This window comes from Opisthocomus hoazin, chromosome 3, assembly GCF_030867145.1.
Source record: "Opisthocomus hoazin isolate bOpiHoa1 chromosome 3, bOpiHoa1.hap1, whole genome shotgun sequence".
Taxonomy (NCBI): domain Eukaryota; kingdom Metazoa; phylum Chordata; class Aves; order Opisthocomiformes; family Opisthocomidae; genus Opisthocomus; species Opisthocomus hoazin.
Genome location: NC_134416.1, coordinates 45,598,337 through 45,616,456, shown reverse-complemented (window position 1 = coordinate 45,616,456; position 18,120 = coordinate 45,598,337). Strand labels below are relative to the sequence as shown.

The window sequence follows — 18,120 nt, the reverse complement described above, 5'->3', positions numbered from 1 at the left end:
TACATAATATTTACCTATGCATATCATGTGGACATATTCTACATATATCAGACATAGGTAGAGATATAGTTGTAGACATATAGTTGTAGAGCTTCCTTACTGGTAATGAATGGCTTTATAACTAATATTGAAGACAAAGATATAAGCATGAGATCTAAAATAATACAAAGCTGGGCATGATGTGGAATCAGAATTAATCTCCAGACTTCCCAGAATATGCTGAATATTCTTCAAACCAGTTAGTTAGACTTTACTTCAATTTACATTATCTGCACAGTAGGTGAAAATACAGATTTTCTTTTGGGAGGGTGGAGAGGAAGTTAGTGATTGCTTTTCCATTAACAGAAAGATAAGTCTGTTTAATGAATTATTATAAAAGTGTATCTGAAGTTTTTCAAAGGGAAAGAAACATACCAAAGAGTGAGAACTGTAATATTTCAGTTTGATCCAGAGGAAACTTAAATAGCATCATGTACCAGATAAAGCTAACTCCTCCAGTTTTGCCTCTGCAAAGATGGATTGCACAAACGCTGGATCGATTTCCTTTTCAGAGTGATACTAATTGCCTTTTGTCCCTGAGCACCATATCAGGCATTATCCTCAGCAACTCTTCAGAGCTGAAAAGCTTAGAGAAGCTTAGAAGGCAAACAGAGAAAAATGCTATATATATAAAATATTTCGTAGACAAATTGTGTCAAATAAGGTACTAACTTCAGAATGACTTTAACGTGCAAGTGGGAGAAATATCAGTTGCTTAATGAGGCTGAAATTTATCCTCTTTCAGAAAGCCAATACGAGCTTATGAGCAACTCAAAGCCAATCCTAAACTTATGGCTTAAGGAGATTTAAGGGGAATAATGACCCCATGGTATCTTCCTGCATGGAGTCAAGTGTTTCATTGCCAGAGGCCTGGTCCCATGTTACTGATTTGTTATAAGACTTAGTATAAGATTTTCAGGATGTTTTTCATGCCAGAACATGTCTTGGCTTCTAGTCTTCTCTGTGTTGAATGCTGGTCACTGCTAGTGCAGTATCTAAAAAGAAAATAAATCTGTGGTGCATTTGAAATCTTGATTTAGCCCTTCCTCTTCCAAACCCTCATCAGACATTTCTAGAGCCAGTGTAATACTGCTATGTATATTTTATGATCATAGAATGGTTTGGGTTGGAAGGGACCTTAAAGATGACCTAGTTCCTACCCCCCTGCCATGGGCAGGGACACCTTCCACTAGATCAGGTTGCTCAAAGACACATCCAACTTGGCCTTGAATGTTTCCAGGGATGGGGCAGCCACAGTTTCTCTGGGCAACCTGTTCCAGTGCCTCACAATCCTCATAGCAAAGAATTTCTTTCTTATATCTGGTCTTAGTCTACCCTCTTTCAGCTTGAAGCCATTACCCCTTGTCCTGTTACCCCATATCCTCATAAAAAGTCTCTCTCCAGCTCTGTTGTAGGGCCCCTTCAGGTACTGGAAGGCTGCAACAAGGTTTCCCCAGAGCCTTCTCTTCTCCAGGCTGAACAGACCCAACTCTCTCAGCCTTTCCTCACGGGAGAGGTGCTCCAGCCCTCAGATCTTCTTTGTGGTCCTCCTCTGGACCCGCTCCAACAGCTCCATGTCTTTCCTGTGCTGAGGGCTCCAGAGCTGGATGCAGGACTCCATGTGGGGTCTCATCAGAGCAGAGTAGAGGGGCAGAGTCACCTCCCTTGACCTGCTGGCCATGCTGCTTTTGGTGCAGCCCAGGATATGGTTGGCCTTCTGGGCTTTGAGCTCACATTGGCAGGTCATGTGGAGCTTCTTGTCAATCAGCACTCCCAAGTCCTTTTCGTCAGGGCTTCTCTCAATCCATTCTCCGCCCAGCCTGTATTTGTCCTTGGGATTGCCCCAATCCATGTGCAGGACCTTGCACTTGGCCTTCTTGAACTTCATGAAGTTTGCACAGGCACGCCTCTCAAGCCTGTCAAGGTCCTTCTGGATGATATCTCTTCCCTCCAGCGTGTCAACCACACCACACAACTTGGTGTCATCAGCAAACTTGCTGAGGGTACACTCGATCCGACTGTCCTTGTCTCTGACAAAGATGTTAAACAGGGCCAGTTCCAATACTGACCCCTGAGGAATGCTACTCATCACTGGTCTCCACTTGGACATCGAGCCATTGACCACAACTTTTGGAGTTATCACATGATATATCACATATATTGTGTGTGTATATATGTATGATGTATATATATGTTAGCATATACAAGTATGTATGTGTGTGTGCATATACACACATATATATATGAATTCAGTATGTCTTGAAAAAAATACTTAGAAGAGAGAGTTTGGATCCATCAGATACTATTTCTGATACGTTCTGCCATTTTACAGCCAGTAGGGTTATTTCAAGGTGTTTTGCTTGTGGGGTGCTGTTGCAAACTACATCAGAAAGCTTGGTTAATAGTAGGAACATGTATCTCTCACCAACCCACTTCAGACTTAGGAAAATTGTCTTCAGATATTTAAAATTTGTTTTCAAGTTGCTTTGTTCATTATCTTGACACTTCTATGGATATTCATTTAGCCATACAGATGATTAAGAGCCTTAGAACTATCTGGAATAATGCTTTAAGCCCTCATTCTGAGGGCTGTATATGATGGGACTTTCAAAGTCCATGTCTCCTTCTCTTCCAGCGTTTAGTCCTTACATAACTGGACACAGGCATGTTCTATTAATTTAAAAACAGCAACTTGGAAATACCACTAACCATCAAGTCTTCTTTGTAGATTATACCCTGATCTCTACAGTATTATTGCATATTGAGAAGAGAAGGAGATATCCTCCCCCCCTCACTCCCCACCTTCGAAGACAGACGTAACTCTAAGGATGTCCTGGCATTATGCTGTTTCAAAGGTACTGAGGGCTTCTAAGTGAAAAACTGATGTCCTGGAAACTTTTGCTTTTCAAATTCTGAAGGTCCACGAAATGTTACACTGAAGTTGTTTAAACTCTACAGAGCTTCAGCCAAATCAGTGACTGAAAACCAAAGGCAGATAAAGTCAGACTGGGAAAAAAAAAGTTCATTTTTAAAATGACGGTAAATATCTATTGGAAGAATGTTTTCTCCCTTATTTGTAACTTTTGAATTCTCGTGGGCCTGTTTTAACACAAATATGGTATTCACTCAGTGTGCATGAGGCAGAGCTCTATGCCTTGTATTGTACACTGACTGATTGTTATCATTCTATCTCACTTTAAATATATATCTATATCCATGAAACACATCACTTAAGTGTTGAATTTTGTGCATGCTTCACTAAAAAAAAAAGATGATAGTAAATTTGTTGTGACTATGTTAAATTCAAACAAGCAAATATTGGTATGTGCTTCCTTTTTCCAGAATTTGTACTTTCTCTACAGACATAGAAAAACTGTTATTGTATTAATTTTCCAGTCCTCCTGGGTCCTAGGTGCATTCTGCTCCCACACACCTCCCACACCTGAGATAAATCTCAGGAAATTATGTGGAAGCTTTGATATTCTGGCATCCATTCTTTGAGGTGGCCAGTGCCTTGCAGGGTCTTAGCAAGTAGCAGGACACATTTCAGAGGCAGGACAGCTTATGGAATTTTGAGGTGTGTTTCTATGTATCCCTGTGCAAGGGAGTCTTTTTCTTCACTATTCCTGGAAGGAGCAGATACATCCTGGCCCCTGAATCCTGAACATTGCTTTTTAATGGCCACATGGTTTATGCATGCAAAAATATATTGCAGTGAGATCATTGGATATGATGGGTTGACCTTGGTTGGTCAAAATGGGCCAGATGCCCACCCAGCTGCTCACTTACTCCCCCCTCCTCAACAGCACAGGGGAAGAAAATAGGACAGCTATGTGAGTTGGAGCAAAGGCAGGGAGATTCCTTACCAATTACCATCACAGGCAAAACAGACTCGACTTGTGGAAAAATAATTTAATTTGTTGCCAGTTAAAATAGATGTGGACAGTGAGAAATAAAGACAAATTAAAACAACATCTTCTGCCCTGTATCATCTTTTTACCAGCCTCAACTTCACTCCTTCATTCCTGACCCTTCTACGTCCTCCCTCTGTGTGTCCCAGGGTGATGGGGAATGGGGGTTGTGGTCAGTCCATAACACTTTGTCTCTCCTGCTCCCTCCTCCTCCCACTTTTCCTCTCCTCCAGCATGGGATCCCTCTCACGGGATACAGTTCGTTCAGGATAAACCTACTCCAGTATGGGTACTCCAGAGGCTGCAGTTTCCTTCAAGAAATGTCCACAGGCTGCAAGGTGGATATCTACTCCACCGTGGTCCTTCTCAGGCCACAGGGAAATATCTGTATCACCATGGTCCTTTCCCACAGCCTCCTGGACTACCTCCTCCTCCTCCTTGTTTTCTCATCTTAGTGCTTACACTGCTGTTCTCCCTTTCTTCTTTTCCCCCTCCTCTGCCTATCGGGCATTTTTGCCCTTTCTACTGTTTCTGGCACCACCATGTTTTTGCTTTAATGGATTAGTTTCCAAATCATGTACTGTTTTAGTTCTAGCTTTTGTATTATTGCTTTCAGATCTGTTATTCTGAAGTTTTACTTTCCTGCCATCTTTTGATGTCCGGGCTCTGTGCATACCTGCAGCAGCCCCAAGCTGGCTGCCAGCATCTGGCAGGCCACTGCCATATCAGCTGGGAAGGATGGCATACAGACCCTGGGGTGGGAGGCTACAGGCGCTGTGTGAAAGAAACAAATACTAACACTAATTTTCTCCCTATTCATGCTTGTACACGGTTGTAGACTAAGCACAATGTCTTTTTTTTAGAAGATATTTGCATATACCGAAAGAAAAAAATATATTTTGTTGTGATAAAAGACTGAAATCATCTAAATAGCATTTACAGTGTAGATATGTTTTTTTCACTTGCTGAATATTTTTCCAAAGTTTTTCCTATAAAAGGATTCCAATTGATCTTGTTAGCAGCCATAGAGTGAAAATCTGTGTGGCTGGTTCCTCCAAGTCAGTGGAATATAGCAAGAGAAACTTTGTCCAGAAATTGCATAAGCAAAAGCATATAAGAGCTCAACAGAAAAATAAAGGTAAAATCAGAGAAATATGGGTTGACTGAAAGATATTTCCTCAAAACTTATGCTTTAACAGGATTTTTTAATGTGTTTAGTAGACTATATCTTTTTCTCTTTCTCCTGTTGGGAAGCAGGGAGAAGCGCTCCTGCTTCTGCCATTGACTTTATGGAGGATGTCCATATGTGCAATGCGTTGGACTGAGCAGTGCAAGTGGAGCCATCTCCCGTGGATGGTGCCCAACATTTAGCTTAGCATTATGTTATCATGATGTTGTTTTCCCCCTGTCGCGTTAATTTGGCAGAAAATAAACCCCCTGCTTTCTAATGCTCTTCACCAAAGTGAGAGGCTAGGTGCAGCTAAGTTTAAATTCTGAGTGATGTCCAATTTGCCACTACCAGTCCAGTCACGTTTAATACGTATACTAAACTACCACGATTCTGGATACACTAATAGCGGTCTGCACCTTCAGTCCAGTCGTGTTCATGAACTAGCACAGCCGCATTTGGTCGCGTTCAGTGAGAAACTGTGACAACTGGCTACTTAAACAGTGCAGTTTTATTTGTGCAACAGGTATAGAGGTTTTTTGAATTGCCGGCGATAGTGACTGTCTGCAAGAAAGCACGTGCAAATATAAAACGCGTGAAAAGATTATAAATAATACAGCCTGGCTATAAACATTAGGGAGTAACTATTCCCGAGAAAAGCGCTTAGTTTAAGTCTCACCCAAGGCATCCCAAGGCGGGGAGAAGCAAGGTTCAGCCCGTCGGCCAATCCCGGTTGTCGGAGGCAGTCTGAGGTGGAGTTTCCCTTGACTTGCTCACGGTGTTATCTTCTTTTCCTCTGAAGATCTTCTCCTCCGAAGATGATCTTCTCCAAAAATCTATGGTGTAATCTTCTTCTCCGAAAATCCCCCATTTCCTTGGCTATTTTTATATCCTTTCTACCTTTGAGGTGGAGTTTGAGTGACTGTAGTCATACATACCTTTTATCACGATTGGTGTAAAATTTTCTTGCTTCACATTTAAAGGTATAGTTTATGAAAAATCAAGAGCGCAGACTCGAAGAGGGGTGGTCGCACCTCGGAGGCGGGTAGCCTTTGGGATGGAGGTGTGTATTGGTATTAAAATGATATTAAAACGAGCAAAGTTCACGAGAGGATAGCACTTTGGCAAGGTTTCGAAAACCTGTTGGCTCAGGGGGGCAGATGAGCTGCTTATCAGTTCTAGAGAACCATTTCTTCCCGCTATATCATCATGGAGCAGGGCCATGGAGTCTCCACTCCGTTCCGTCCTCTATGGTACATTGCAGGGAGTTGCTGTGTGAGTGGATTCCTCGCATGCCTGCTGCACCTGTGTCCCATCCTCAGAGCTCCTTTTGATTTCATGCTTTCCCTCAATGGGTGAACACTGCTACATTTTTCATATAAACCTTAATTTTCAGATGTAAAATCTTAATTTTACTAATAATTCCACACCCCTTGAGGTAATGGCAGGGATTTTGTTCTGCTTGAGGTCTCCAGATAATCCCTTGATTACTATAAGCTACTGGCAGCAACCTCCAGACATCAAAAGCACTTTTTGCCTAAAAGAAATGTACAAATCATGGAAATGAGCCTGGAGTCAGTGGGTGTGTTTATGCTGCACATACTTCACTGGAATATTTAGATACTAAATTACCTAACAGGCAAGGATTCTAGCTTTGAAAGTACAGAAGTCTAAGTTTAGCTTCCTAACAGGTGAAATGATGTCATGCTGTCTTGCCAAGCCCGGCAGCATACAGACTGCATGACATACATGAGTACCTCACAGTTGTCACTGCCTGTGAAGGACTGGACTTGATTAGTGGCGAACAAGGACTCCTGAACTGTAACTTATAAATATATAATAAGTCTTTAGCAGAACAAGAAACCGACAAATATTAGGAAAATGTACTTGTGAGGGAGGAGAAGAGATCACCCAGGATGCTCACTCAGCTAGTAACTGGCCTTAGCCAGCATATTCTGGCAGTGTGACTTAAGTTCAGTTATCTTAAAGACTCGGTTATTTTTACAGGTTGGTGAGAAGATAGCAGAGCTTTTGGTTGTTGTGCCCCAAAGCCCTTTCGTCATTGGTTGTCTGTGAAGAAAGAAAGGTCTGAAATGCTGGTTGTAGTCTCTTGAAAGAGAGCAGAGGTCCAGCTTCCATAGTTGTTGTGGTCCCTGCATGCTAAGTTGACTTTCTTTCTCTGTAGTAGATTTTTTCAGTTTCCAGAAGAACTCCTGAGATACTCACATCAAAACTGGGGCAAAAGACTTAGTCTGAATTTGGGGGAGAGGCAAAAGGAAACTGTTCTTGATGTTAACCTGAAATAAAATTATGACAGTCATTCAGCTGTAGACCTGTTTAAACCTGTGACCAGGACTGCTGCTCAGCAGAGGCATCTCAACAGTATGTCTAACAGTTAGATTTGCTACGGCGTATACGACCTTGAGTGTCACAATAGGCAAGTCATTAGGCAAGTGTTTGGTACAGACCCTGAGAATTTGCTAAAGGTACGTACAATAAGCCAAACTTTTTCAGTTGTCTTTGGTTCTCTACACAGACTCCAAACCACTGCTGGAAAAAATTTAGCAGTAGCTAAAATAGGTAAGGTTAAAAGTAACATTGAATATATATATAATGTTTCTAGACTTCCAGGGCAAAGGTAAGTAGCTGTGGAGAGCAAAATTAAAGAAACAGCTGGAAGTTGTCTCACCAGAAGTATCTATATAAAACAGCTGAAAGGAATAATGGAAAAAACAATCGCTATACGTGCTAGCATGTTCTCTAAGCATTATGTAACACTTAGGAAAAGTAATATCAGGCATAAATCTGACTTACGTTTCAACAAGGAAGAGTTCCTGTCATCCCTTAAGCTGCATTAGCCCACCCCAGTATGCAGTGGGAGAAGGTTAAGTTGAACATTGCCAGATGAGCTGATGAAACCAGCTCTACTGCCTTGAATACCCCTCGTTGTGAGTGCAGCCTCCGGCAAACACTGGAAATAGGAACTAGCAGAGACACATCCTCAGATACTATCATTCCCATGTTTGTGGGTAACAAACAGTCTAAGCAAAGCAGCAGAAGTGGAATGTTTCAGTAAGATGCCTTTTCTATCTGGGCATGATCAGATCTAGTGTCCTCTAAGAAAGAAGTCCCTTTCTGAACTTAAGCAGCTTGTTTCAATTGCACAGAAAGCCTTTGGCTGTGATTTAGGGCAGCTAATGCAAGACAAACTTGTTGATGTGGGAAAGTGATAGGATTATCTTGGCAGAATGTTTAGGGAGAATGACCCTGGACAGCAAGGCGACAAACCTTGAAGTACAGAAAGACACGTGAAGACCAGCATACAGCATATTTTAAGGGGTTGGACCTGACTGCAGACATTAGATTAGCAGTGCTTCCCTCTTCTGAAAAAAGGAATGTCCCAGCAAAGATTGTGTCAGCAAGGATCCTTGTACATGAAATGTCCCTGACTATGAAACCTAATGACAGACACTTAAGGCTGTAAGGATGGATTCCAGTACAGATTGTCCGGTACAGTGCCACAGCTTACCCCAGCAGGCTACATCTGCGGTCAAGGAAGGAAATAATACAGATGAGGGCAAGAGTTTATACTGTTATCACTTTAGATAGTAGGAGAGCCTAAAAAAGTAAGCTTCCTCTTCAGGTTTCATCTCCCAGTATTGGTCAGGGAATGAGACCCACGAGCATGAAACACATCCTGAGAGCCTGGATGCACAGACCCTGATCTGATCAAAAGCTGCTCCTGAAGCACGCAAAGCATCTGGTGTACTAAATTGCATGTGGATGCATGGCACGTATACCATGCCATACATTGCCGTACTAGTGTATGGGAATAAAAGAATTAGTGCAGAAACCCACAGACTGTTGTCAAGGTGCCTACAAGGCCTCCACGTGAATGTCCAGCTTGTGGCTGTACTTGCAGAGCAGCATGGCAAAAGCTATGTGGATATATAGCGAGCCATCTTCTGAAGCTGGAGGGATGCAGTCATGATACACAATTTCCTACAGGATTAAAGCCTTAAGAGGGACTATGAATGTTAGAGAACCTTGGCTTTTGTTCAGAGAAGCACCTACAAGCTTGGATACATCTGATGTCACTTCTCCAGCTGGGTAGGAAGCTCATAAAAATCGGCTTTCTTAAAAAATATTTCATGGTCCCAGATCCCAGACAATGTTGTCATGCCCAGATATTCTGCTGCATTTGATATTCCTGCTTTTACATGGATTTACTCCTGGAAATCATGAGATGAGTACAAGTTTAAAAAGAAGGGTGAAGCAGAGACAGACGCCTTGGCAGGAGCTTGATTTCTGAAATCAGGTTGAAAGTCAAGGAGCGCTTTCTCTGATCAGTACATTCACCTGTACTGTTTTCAGCCGACCTGTGGTGTTCTGTATTTATTCTATATAGGATTTATGGACTGATGTGATTAGAAAAAAAGTATTTTATGGACCTGAATACGCCTTTACTCTGTCAAGTACAAATCAAGAGTAAGATAAAATTCGAGAAAAAAAATGAGATGATAAAATGAGAATGAGGCCTATATTTTTCTTCAGTTACACCCCAGTCTAAAGATTATATTGTGGGAGTGGGAGAAAAATACAAGCTAGTAAATCACATTTTCTGCTTAGACATTGAATTGCTTTCCTCAAAGTTAAATAAATTTTGCATGTTTGGGAGAACCATAATGCAAAGGCAGAGGTGTCAGCAGGATACAATTACGTTGTGAATTGCCAAGCACAGATGTAGTATGGAAAACTCTCATCTGTTGTGAGCAATTCTATTTGGATTACTCATGAACATGTCAGTCAAATTTCTCACAAATATAGTTGAGGAGAACTTCACTGGCTCTCCTGTAGCTATTTGAGCTTGCTTCCCTGAAATAATATTACATTTGTGAATGCATCTATCTCTGTATACATTCTTTTTGCCTCATATGTTTGCTTTCACTTGTGAAAGTCATGTTCATGTGTTTCTGTCTTGTCTTAAATGAGCTGTAGCTTGTTGCTGTGTGTTATGTATTATATTTAAAGTACCAGTACAGATATGGGACAGGGGAGAGCAACAGAGCTGGCAGATCTTTAAGAATGCTTTCTGTAGAGCACAAGATCTCTCAGTCCCCAGGTGTAAGAAGTCAAGCAAGAGAGGGAAGAGAGCAGCATGGCTGGGTCAAGACCTGCTGGTCAAACTAAAGGCCAAGAGGGAACTGTACAGGCAGTGGAAGCAGTGACAGGTATCCTGGGAAGAGTATAGGGAAGCTGCCCGGATGTGCAGGGATGGAGTCAGAAGGGCCAAGGCACAGCTGGAGCTGAACTTGGCAAGAGATGCTAAGAATAATAAGAAGGGCTTCTACAGGTCTGTCAACCAGAAAAGGAAGATTAAAGAAAGTGCACCCCACCGATGAACAAGAATGGTGACCTTATATCAACAGACGAGGAGAAGGGTGAGGTACTCAACAACTTTTTGCCTCAGTCTTTACTGGCAGCCTCTCTCCTTACCCCTCCTGAGTCGATGGGCCACACGATGGGGACCACAGGGGTGAAGCCCCTCCACTGTAAGGGAAGATCAGGTTCATGACCACCTGCAGAACCTGAACATGCATAAGTCTATTGGACCTGATGAGATGCATCCCAGAGTCCTGAGGGAATTGGCTGATGTAGTTGCCAAGTCACTCTCCACCATATTTGAGAAGTTGTGGCAGTCAGGCAAAGTCCCTGGTGACTGGAAAAACTGAAACATTGTGCCCATTTTTAAAAAGGGTAGAAAGGAGGAACCTGGGAACTACAGACCTGTCAGCCTCACCTCTGTGCCTGGGAAAATCATGGAGCAGATCCTCCTAGAAGCTATGCTAAAGCATGTGGAGGACAGGTAGGTGATTTGAGACAGCCATCAGGAATCCCAGGCCCTGGAGGTAAGAGAGGAAGCCCACAGAGAGGATGACTTTTCCTTGGTCGAGGAGGACTGTGTGAGGGATCGCTTAAGCGACCTGGACATCCACAAATCCATGGGCCCCGATGGAATGCACCCATGAGTGCTGAGGGAGCTGGCGGATGTCATTGCTGAGCCACTCTCCATCATCTTTGAGAGGTCCTGGAGGACAGGAGAGGTGCGTGAGGACTGGAGAAAGGCAAATGTCACTCCAGTCTTCAAAAAGGGCAAGAAGGAGGACCCAGGGAACTACAGGCCGGTCAGCCTCACCTCCATCCCGGGAAAGGTGATGGAGCAGCTTATCCTGGAGGTCATCAACAAGCAAGTGGAGGAAAAGAAGGGTATCAGGAGTAGTCAGCATGGATTCACCAAGGGGAAATCATGCCTGACCAATCTGATAGCTTTCTACGATAACATGACTGGCTGGGTAGAGGAAAGGAGAGCCGTGGATATTGTCTACGTAGACTTCAGCAAGGCTTTTGACACGGTCTCCCATAACATCCTCCTAGGGAAGCTGAGGAAGTGTGGGCTGGATGAGTGGTCGGTGAGGTGGATTGAGAACTGGCTGAATGGCAGAACTCAGAGGGTTGTCATCAGCAGTGCTGAGTCTAGTTGGAGGCCAGTAACTAGTGGTGTCCCCCAGGGGTCAGTACTGGGCCCAGTCTTGTTTAACTTCTTCATCAGTGACCTGGATGAAGAGTTAGAATGTACCCTCAGCAAGTTTGCTGATGACACCAAACTGGGAGGTGTGGTAGACACACCAGAAGGCTGTGCTGCCATTCAGCGTGACCTGGACAGGCTGGAAAGTTGGGCAGAGAGGAACCTGATGAGGTTCAACAAGGGCAAGTGCAGGGTCCTGTACCTGGGGAGGAACAACCCCATGCATCAGTACAGGCTTGGGGCGGACCTGCTGGAGAGCAGCTCTGTGGAGGGGGACCTGGATGTCCTGGTGGACGACAGGTTAACTATGAGCCAGCAGTGTGCCCTGGCTGCCAAGAAAGCTAATGGGATCCTGGGGTGCATTAGGAGGATTGTGGCCAGCAGGTCGAGGGAGGTTCTCCTTCCCCTCTACACTGCCCTAGTGAGGACTCATCAGGAGTACTGTGTCCAGTTCTGGGCTCCCCACTTCAAGAAAGATGAAGAGCTACTGGAGAGAGTCCAGCGGAGGGCTACGAGGATGGTGAGGGGACTGGAACATCTGCCCTACGAGGAGAGGCTGAGCGAGCTGGGCTTGTTCAGCCTGAAGAAGAGAAGGCTGCGAGGGGACCTAATAAATGCTTACAAATATCTGAAGGGTGGGTGTCAGGAGGATGGGGCCAAACTCTTTTCAGTGGTGCCCAGATAAAGAAGAAGGGGCAACGGGCACAAACTGAGGCACAGGAAGTTCCATCTGAACATGAGGAAGAACTTCTTCCCTCTGAGGGTGACGGAGCACTGGAACAGGCTGCCCAGGGAGGTTGTGGATTCTCCTTCTCTGGAGATATTCAAGACCCGCCTGGACAAGGTCCTGTGCAGCCTGCTGTAGGTGACCCTGCTTCGGCAGGAGGGTTGGACTAGATGACCCACAGAGGTCCCTTCCAACCCCTACCATTCTGTGATTTTGTGAAGTCCCACGTGACCAACCTTGTGGCCATCTATGATGGAGTGACTACGTTAGTGGACAGGGAAACAGCAACACATATACTCTGTCTGGACTTCTGTAAAGCCTTTGACACAGTCCCCCACAACTTCCTTCTCTCTAAAATGGGGAGATACGGCTTAGATGGGTGGACTGTTCAGTGGATAAGGAATTGGTTGGATGGTCCCATACAGAGAGTAGTGGTCAACAGCTCAATATCAAGATAGACATCAGTGACAAGTGGTGTCCCTCAGGGGTCCGTACTGGGGCCGGTGCTGTTTGATACTTTCATCAATGACATGGACAGCGAGATTGAGTGTACCCTCAGCAAGTTTGCAGATGACACCAAGCTGAGTGGTGCAGCTGACACACCAAAAGAATGGGATGCCATTCAGGGGGACCTGGACAAGCTGGAGAGGTGAGCCTGTGTGAACCTCATGAGGTTCAACAAGGCCAAGTGCTAGGTCCTGCACATGGGTTGGGGCAATCCCTGATATGAATACAGCCTGGGGGATGAAGGGATTGAGAACAGCCCTGTCAAGAAGGGCTTGGGGATACTGGTGGATGAAAAGCTGGGCATGAGCCGACAATGTGGACTTGCAGCCCAGAAAGCCAACCATATCCTGGGCTGTATCAAGAGAAGCATGGCCAGCAGGTAGAGGGAGGTGATTCTACCCCTCTGCTCTGCTGAGACCCCACCTGGAGCCCTGCCTCCAGCTCTGGAGCCCCCAGCACAGGGAAGACATGGAGCTGTTGGAGCGGGTCCAGAGGAGGCCACAAAGATGATCAGAGGGATGGAACACCTCTCCTATGAGGAAGGGCTGAGGGAGTTGGGTCTGTTCAGCCTGGAGAAGAGAAGGCACCAGTGAGACCTTATTGCGGCCTTTCAGTACTTAAAGGGGGCTTACAGGAAAGATGGGGACAATCTTTTTAGCAAGGCCTGTTGCGATAGGACAAGGAGTAATGTCTTTAAACTAAGGGAGGGTAGATTTAGACTATATACAGGCAAGAAATTTTTTGCCATGTGGGTGGTGAAACACTGGAACAGATTGCCCAGAGAGGGAGCGGAGGACCCATCCCTGGAAACATTCAAACCCTGGTTGGACGGGCGTCTGAGCAACCTGGTCTAGTTGAAGATGTCCCTGCTCACTGCAGGGGCGTTGGATTAGCTGACCTCTAAAGGTTCCTTCCAACCCAAAGCATTCCATGATTCTGTGATTCTGTGATTCTATGATATGCCACACTCTATAAAATGCAAGAACATCTCTCATGTATGGAGAAATGAATCATTTCCAGAGAAAGAAGTTAAAATTATAATTCAATCAAGACAATTCTGTTCTGTGTTTTCAGGCAGGAAGTGCACTGTCTTAAGGACATTTGAAACTCATCTGCAATTACAAAGTCATCATTCCTTTATACAAATAATACAACAATTAAGAAATGCAAACAGTTAACAGAATAAAAGAGGTTAAAATATCTTTTTCATTCAAAACAGATTCTGATTATTTCCTGACAGAAAGTTGTCCTGATACAATGCATTATTGGCTAGTCTCACTCTTGAGACTATTGTTGATGGACTAAGCTCCAATAGCTGGAGGTGGGTAGGTACACTCCCCACTAATTGCTATTCCGAGTTGTTCAGGTGTCCATTTTTGAAACAAAGAAAAGCGTCATTTGCCTGATGCAATATGTAAAGCGATCTTTCTGCTCTGCAAAGCCTGTATTTCTTTCCTCATCAGTAGAGAACTTCAGAGACCAAATCATATACTGCGGAAAATATTTGAAGGTTCAGCTTTAGAAAAGGAAGAAACAAGAACACAGTTTTGTGTTTCTCAATGCCTTTTTACAGACTTCCTGCTTTCCTGGACATTTAACAGTCTGTAACAGATAGAGCATACAGTTTCCTGAGTATGTATTCACTGGGAATGGCTAGTTAATCTTAATTTCCAAGATCAAGACCCTAAGCACAACACTTTGATATACAAGACTGTCAAATACACCAGAAAGCTGCTGCAGTGCCCAAAGAGAGAGCAGAGGCTGCAGCTGAGCAAGCAGGAAAGCCGGGGCTTGTTCTTTCTGAACGGCACCTCCACAGATCACAGTCCCATCTTCCCTGTTCTTTTCTGAATGGCAAAGGAGCCTGCCTGACTGCAGATGCTAAACCACCTGCACTGTTACAAATTATTTGTTTTCCATTGGGTCTATAGGACATCCTTTTTTCCTGGTGCCCTGTTAGTACCTTTGAAGCTTTGTTTTGATAGTAATAGAAATTTATTTTAGTTCTTCTTTTGAAATATGGATAAAACGGTTCATACAAACACATACTCAGCAAATGGACTGATGTTCTAATTAATGAATTATCCATTCAGTGCTACAATAATTCACTTTATCTCTAACCATTCCCAGTGAATTATTCATACAGTGGCATTTCTTTTTTAGCAAACTGGCATTTGCATCACTTTTACATTATTATTCTCATTATTAATTATACTTTTAATAATTCTTCAGTGCTTAGTCTCATCAATAACCAAAAATGGATGGTGCCCATGAAGCGTTTAGCCTTATCTTAATTCTATATCCCTAACACCATTGCCAATAGCACAAGAGTAAATACATAATACTTTAACTGACAGTTCTTTCCTTTTGTGTATTCCCTTGTCTCCTTTTTCCTCCTGTATGCCAGTATCCCTGAGTTTGTTCTGTAAAAGCAAAGGATGTTTCCCTACTAATGACTATTTAAATAACAGAATTACCTTGCTACTGTATGTGCTTCTTTCTGTCCCAGACAATGACTATGAATTAATTACCATTAGAATGCTGGAAATTTCTATGCATTTTAATGTTTTATTTGAAACATTCTGTGTGCATTATTGAATGATTTTACACCTCCTAATGCAAAACTGATAATATCTCTACAAACCTCTGGAGGAGTGTGTGAGGTCATTAAAGTTACATTTGCAAAAAAAATATATGGATTTCTCCCTCACATTATTCTTTCCTGTGCTGATAATGCTATTTTTGAGCTCTTGTTCAGAGTGGCCTATTTGTATTGAAAGATTCTCTTATGCATTATCCTATTCATCTGCCTTTCCAAACTGTTCATTTCATAAGGGAAATGAACTGTGTTTTTTTCTTAAAATATTCCTACAGGAAAATGAGAACACACGTTTTCAGCTGTTAGTGTTGTCTCCAGAGATAACGGTCACTGAAAGGCAGCCCAGCATGAAAAGCAAATATATAAGTCAGAAATTAAAACAACAATTCATACCATATCTCCTTCCTGTCTTCATTGCTGATAATTTATTCTCTCCGTGAGGGAGGATTCCAGAAGTAATCTTGGTATTTTGGCATCCAGGCGTCGGTGTGGGAAGAAAAATGATGATGTCTTAGTAAAAATCCTCCCTGAAATCCTAAGTTTGTTCTATATTTCTCCTGATTGTTTATTATTATTTTTATTTTTAAAACAAAGGGTTTTTAAATTCATGGATTCATGGGAGCTCATAACATATTTATCACCCTGCCAGTGACTGAGGAAAAAACACAGGCAAACACAATCCCTCCTGAAAGCAAGGAGTCCCTCTGTGCTACTTACTGAGCAAAATCTTAGTGTGTTAAGCCAGGTGGATTGCTTAAATACATTTTATCCTTCAGAAAACCTACATTTTTCTGTTTCAAAACAAACTTTTTTCCCAAAAGTGAATAGCAACATGTATTTAAGCTTAAATTTACCACCGTGTATTAAAAAAAATTTGCATAAAATTTATAATATTTAAGTAATATATTCTTGATGATTAGGTTCTAAAGAAAGTTATTGAACAGGGAAGACAAATACTGTCAATGCATCTAGAACCAAAGGTTGTTGAAATGATTAAACAGCTTTTAACAGAAGACAAAAGAAATGTTTTCTTCATTTCAGTTTAATTTCCTTCAATAACTAGTTCAAAGTTAAGGAACTGTTTAGAAGTCGAGTAAGCTGAAGCATCATTATCTTTAAATGGTCTATGAATAAATTCTCAGCCTGGGATGCTGACACTTATGAATTCATTCATTGTCTGTATATAAGATTTGCTTTGGTAATAAACCAGCTTAAAGTGTAAAATCTTTTGATAACATTATTTGTCTGTATACAACATTTATTGCAATTTTATTTAAGTAATAAGTACACTTAAAAGGCTGGATTTTTGCATTTCAATTGAATTCCCATTTCCATCCAATGCAGCTTGATATGAGTTGTAAGTAAATAAAAACTAATAATCTAGGAAAGAAGAATTATCATTCATTTCTAACAGAATGCTATGTAAGTGTTAAGCATTTGAATAATTATGCTGAATGATATCACTGCTTAATGAGAATGTAAGGTATTTTTCTGGTAGTGCTTGGAAGTAACAGATCAGTTTAAAAATTAGATTCAGTTGCAAAGCAACTTCTTTTTAAGTTTACCTACCAACCACAATCAAACTCGCTTGAGGAAAAAGGAAATATACATGTTCAAAGTAAGCAGAAAGGGGGGTTTAATATTTTTTTTTTACTATTTTTGTATTTTCAGTGAATAGGAACTATTTTCACAAAAATAATGTTTGAAAATCTCATGAGAAATAATTTTATACTGAATTCTTTTTGTGAGAAGTATTTGACAGGTTTTCCAGAAATACTATAGCTCAGGGTATTAAAAATAGGCAGTTCTGTGGTGTATGGGAGACAGAATGGCTATACGAACATTATGTCATGACTCCCTCCTTTAGAAGCATCTATACTCATCTATACTTTTAATTCAGTAGAAAATTCCAACAGTTCTAAAATTAATTTCATTTCCAGCTGGAAGAAAATTAAGTTTTGCCATTTTCTACTTCTTAAAATTCTGTTTAAAAGTGATGGAAACATCAAAATGGGCAACATTTTTTCCCTCAGCAAGAGTAAGGCAGATATTTTAAACTTTGGTGTACCAAGAGTTACAGTAATTTATTTCAAAAATGTGGATTTATGCTCGCATTGTTATTGATTTTTTTTTACATGTATATGATGCTGGCATTTTAATTAGAGAGACTTGGGAGCTTTATATTGACCTTCTTTAATGACTTATCAAAACCAGAAAAATTCATATTTTTTAAAAGAGTAATCGCGGCAGATCTTGTTAAATCGCACAGCTGACAGAGACATCTATTCCCAACTTGCTCGAAGTCGTGAATTAATGAATTTGTTCCAAACATAAAACTGCTAAAGCAGCGTTTCAGAGTGTAGTTTGCTAACTGCTCTTGTTCATCTGTATCCTACACGCCAGTGTGCTTATAAGGGGAATGAAATCCCAGCAGCAGAGGTCCATTTCTCAGCGCTGGCTGAGCTAGAGGAGAAGTAAGAGATTTTATGATGTGAGTGGTGAAGAGCGTATTTAAAGCAGCAAGGATCTCACCGTTTTCAGCTAAGTGCTGATACACTAATTATGCCTTAACAGCGTCTCCTT

The 18,120-nt window shown here is 42.1% G+C and overlaps 1 protein-coding gene across 2 annotated transcripts in view; it reads left to right on the top strand.

Annotated features, from left to right (window-relative positions):
* XKR4 (XK related 4) overlaps window positions 1–18,120 on the top strand; it is a 253,701-nt gene that overhangs the window by 217,518 nt on the left and 18,063 nt on the right. The gene's annotated exons all lie outside the window — the stretch shown is intronic.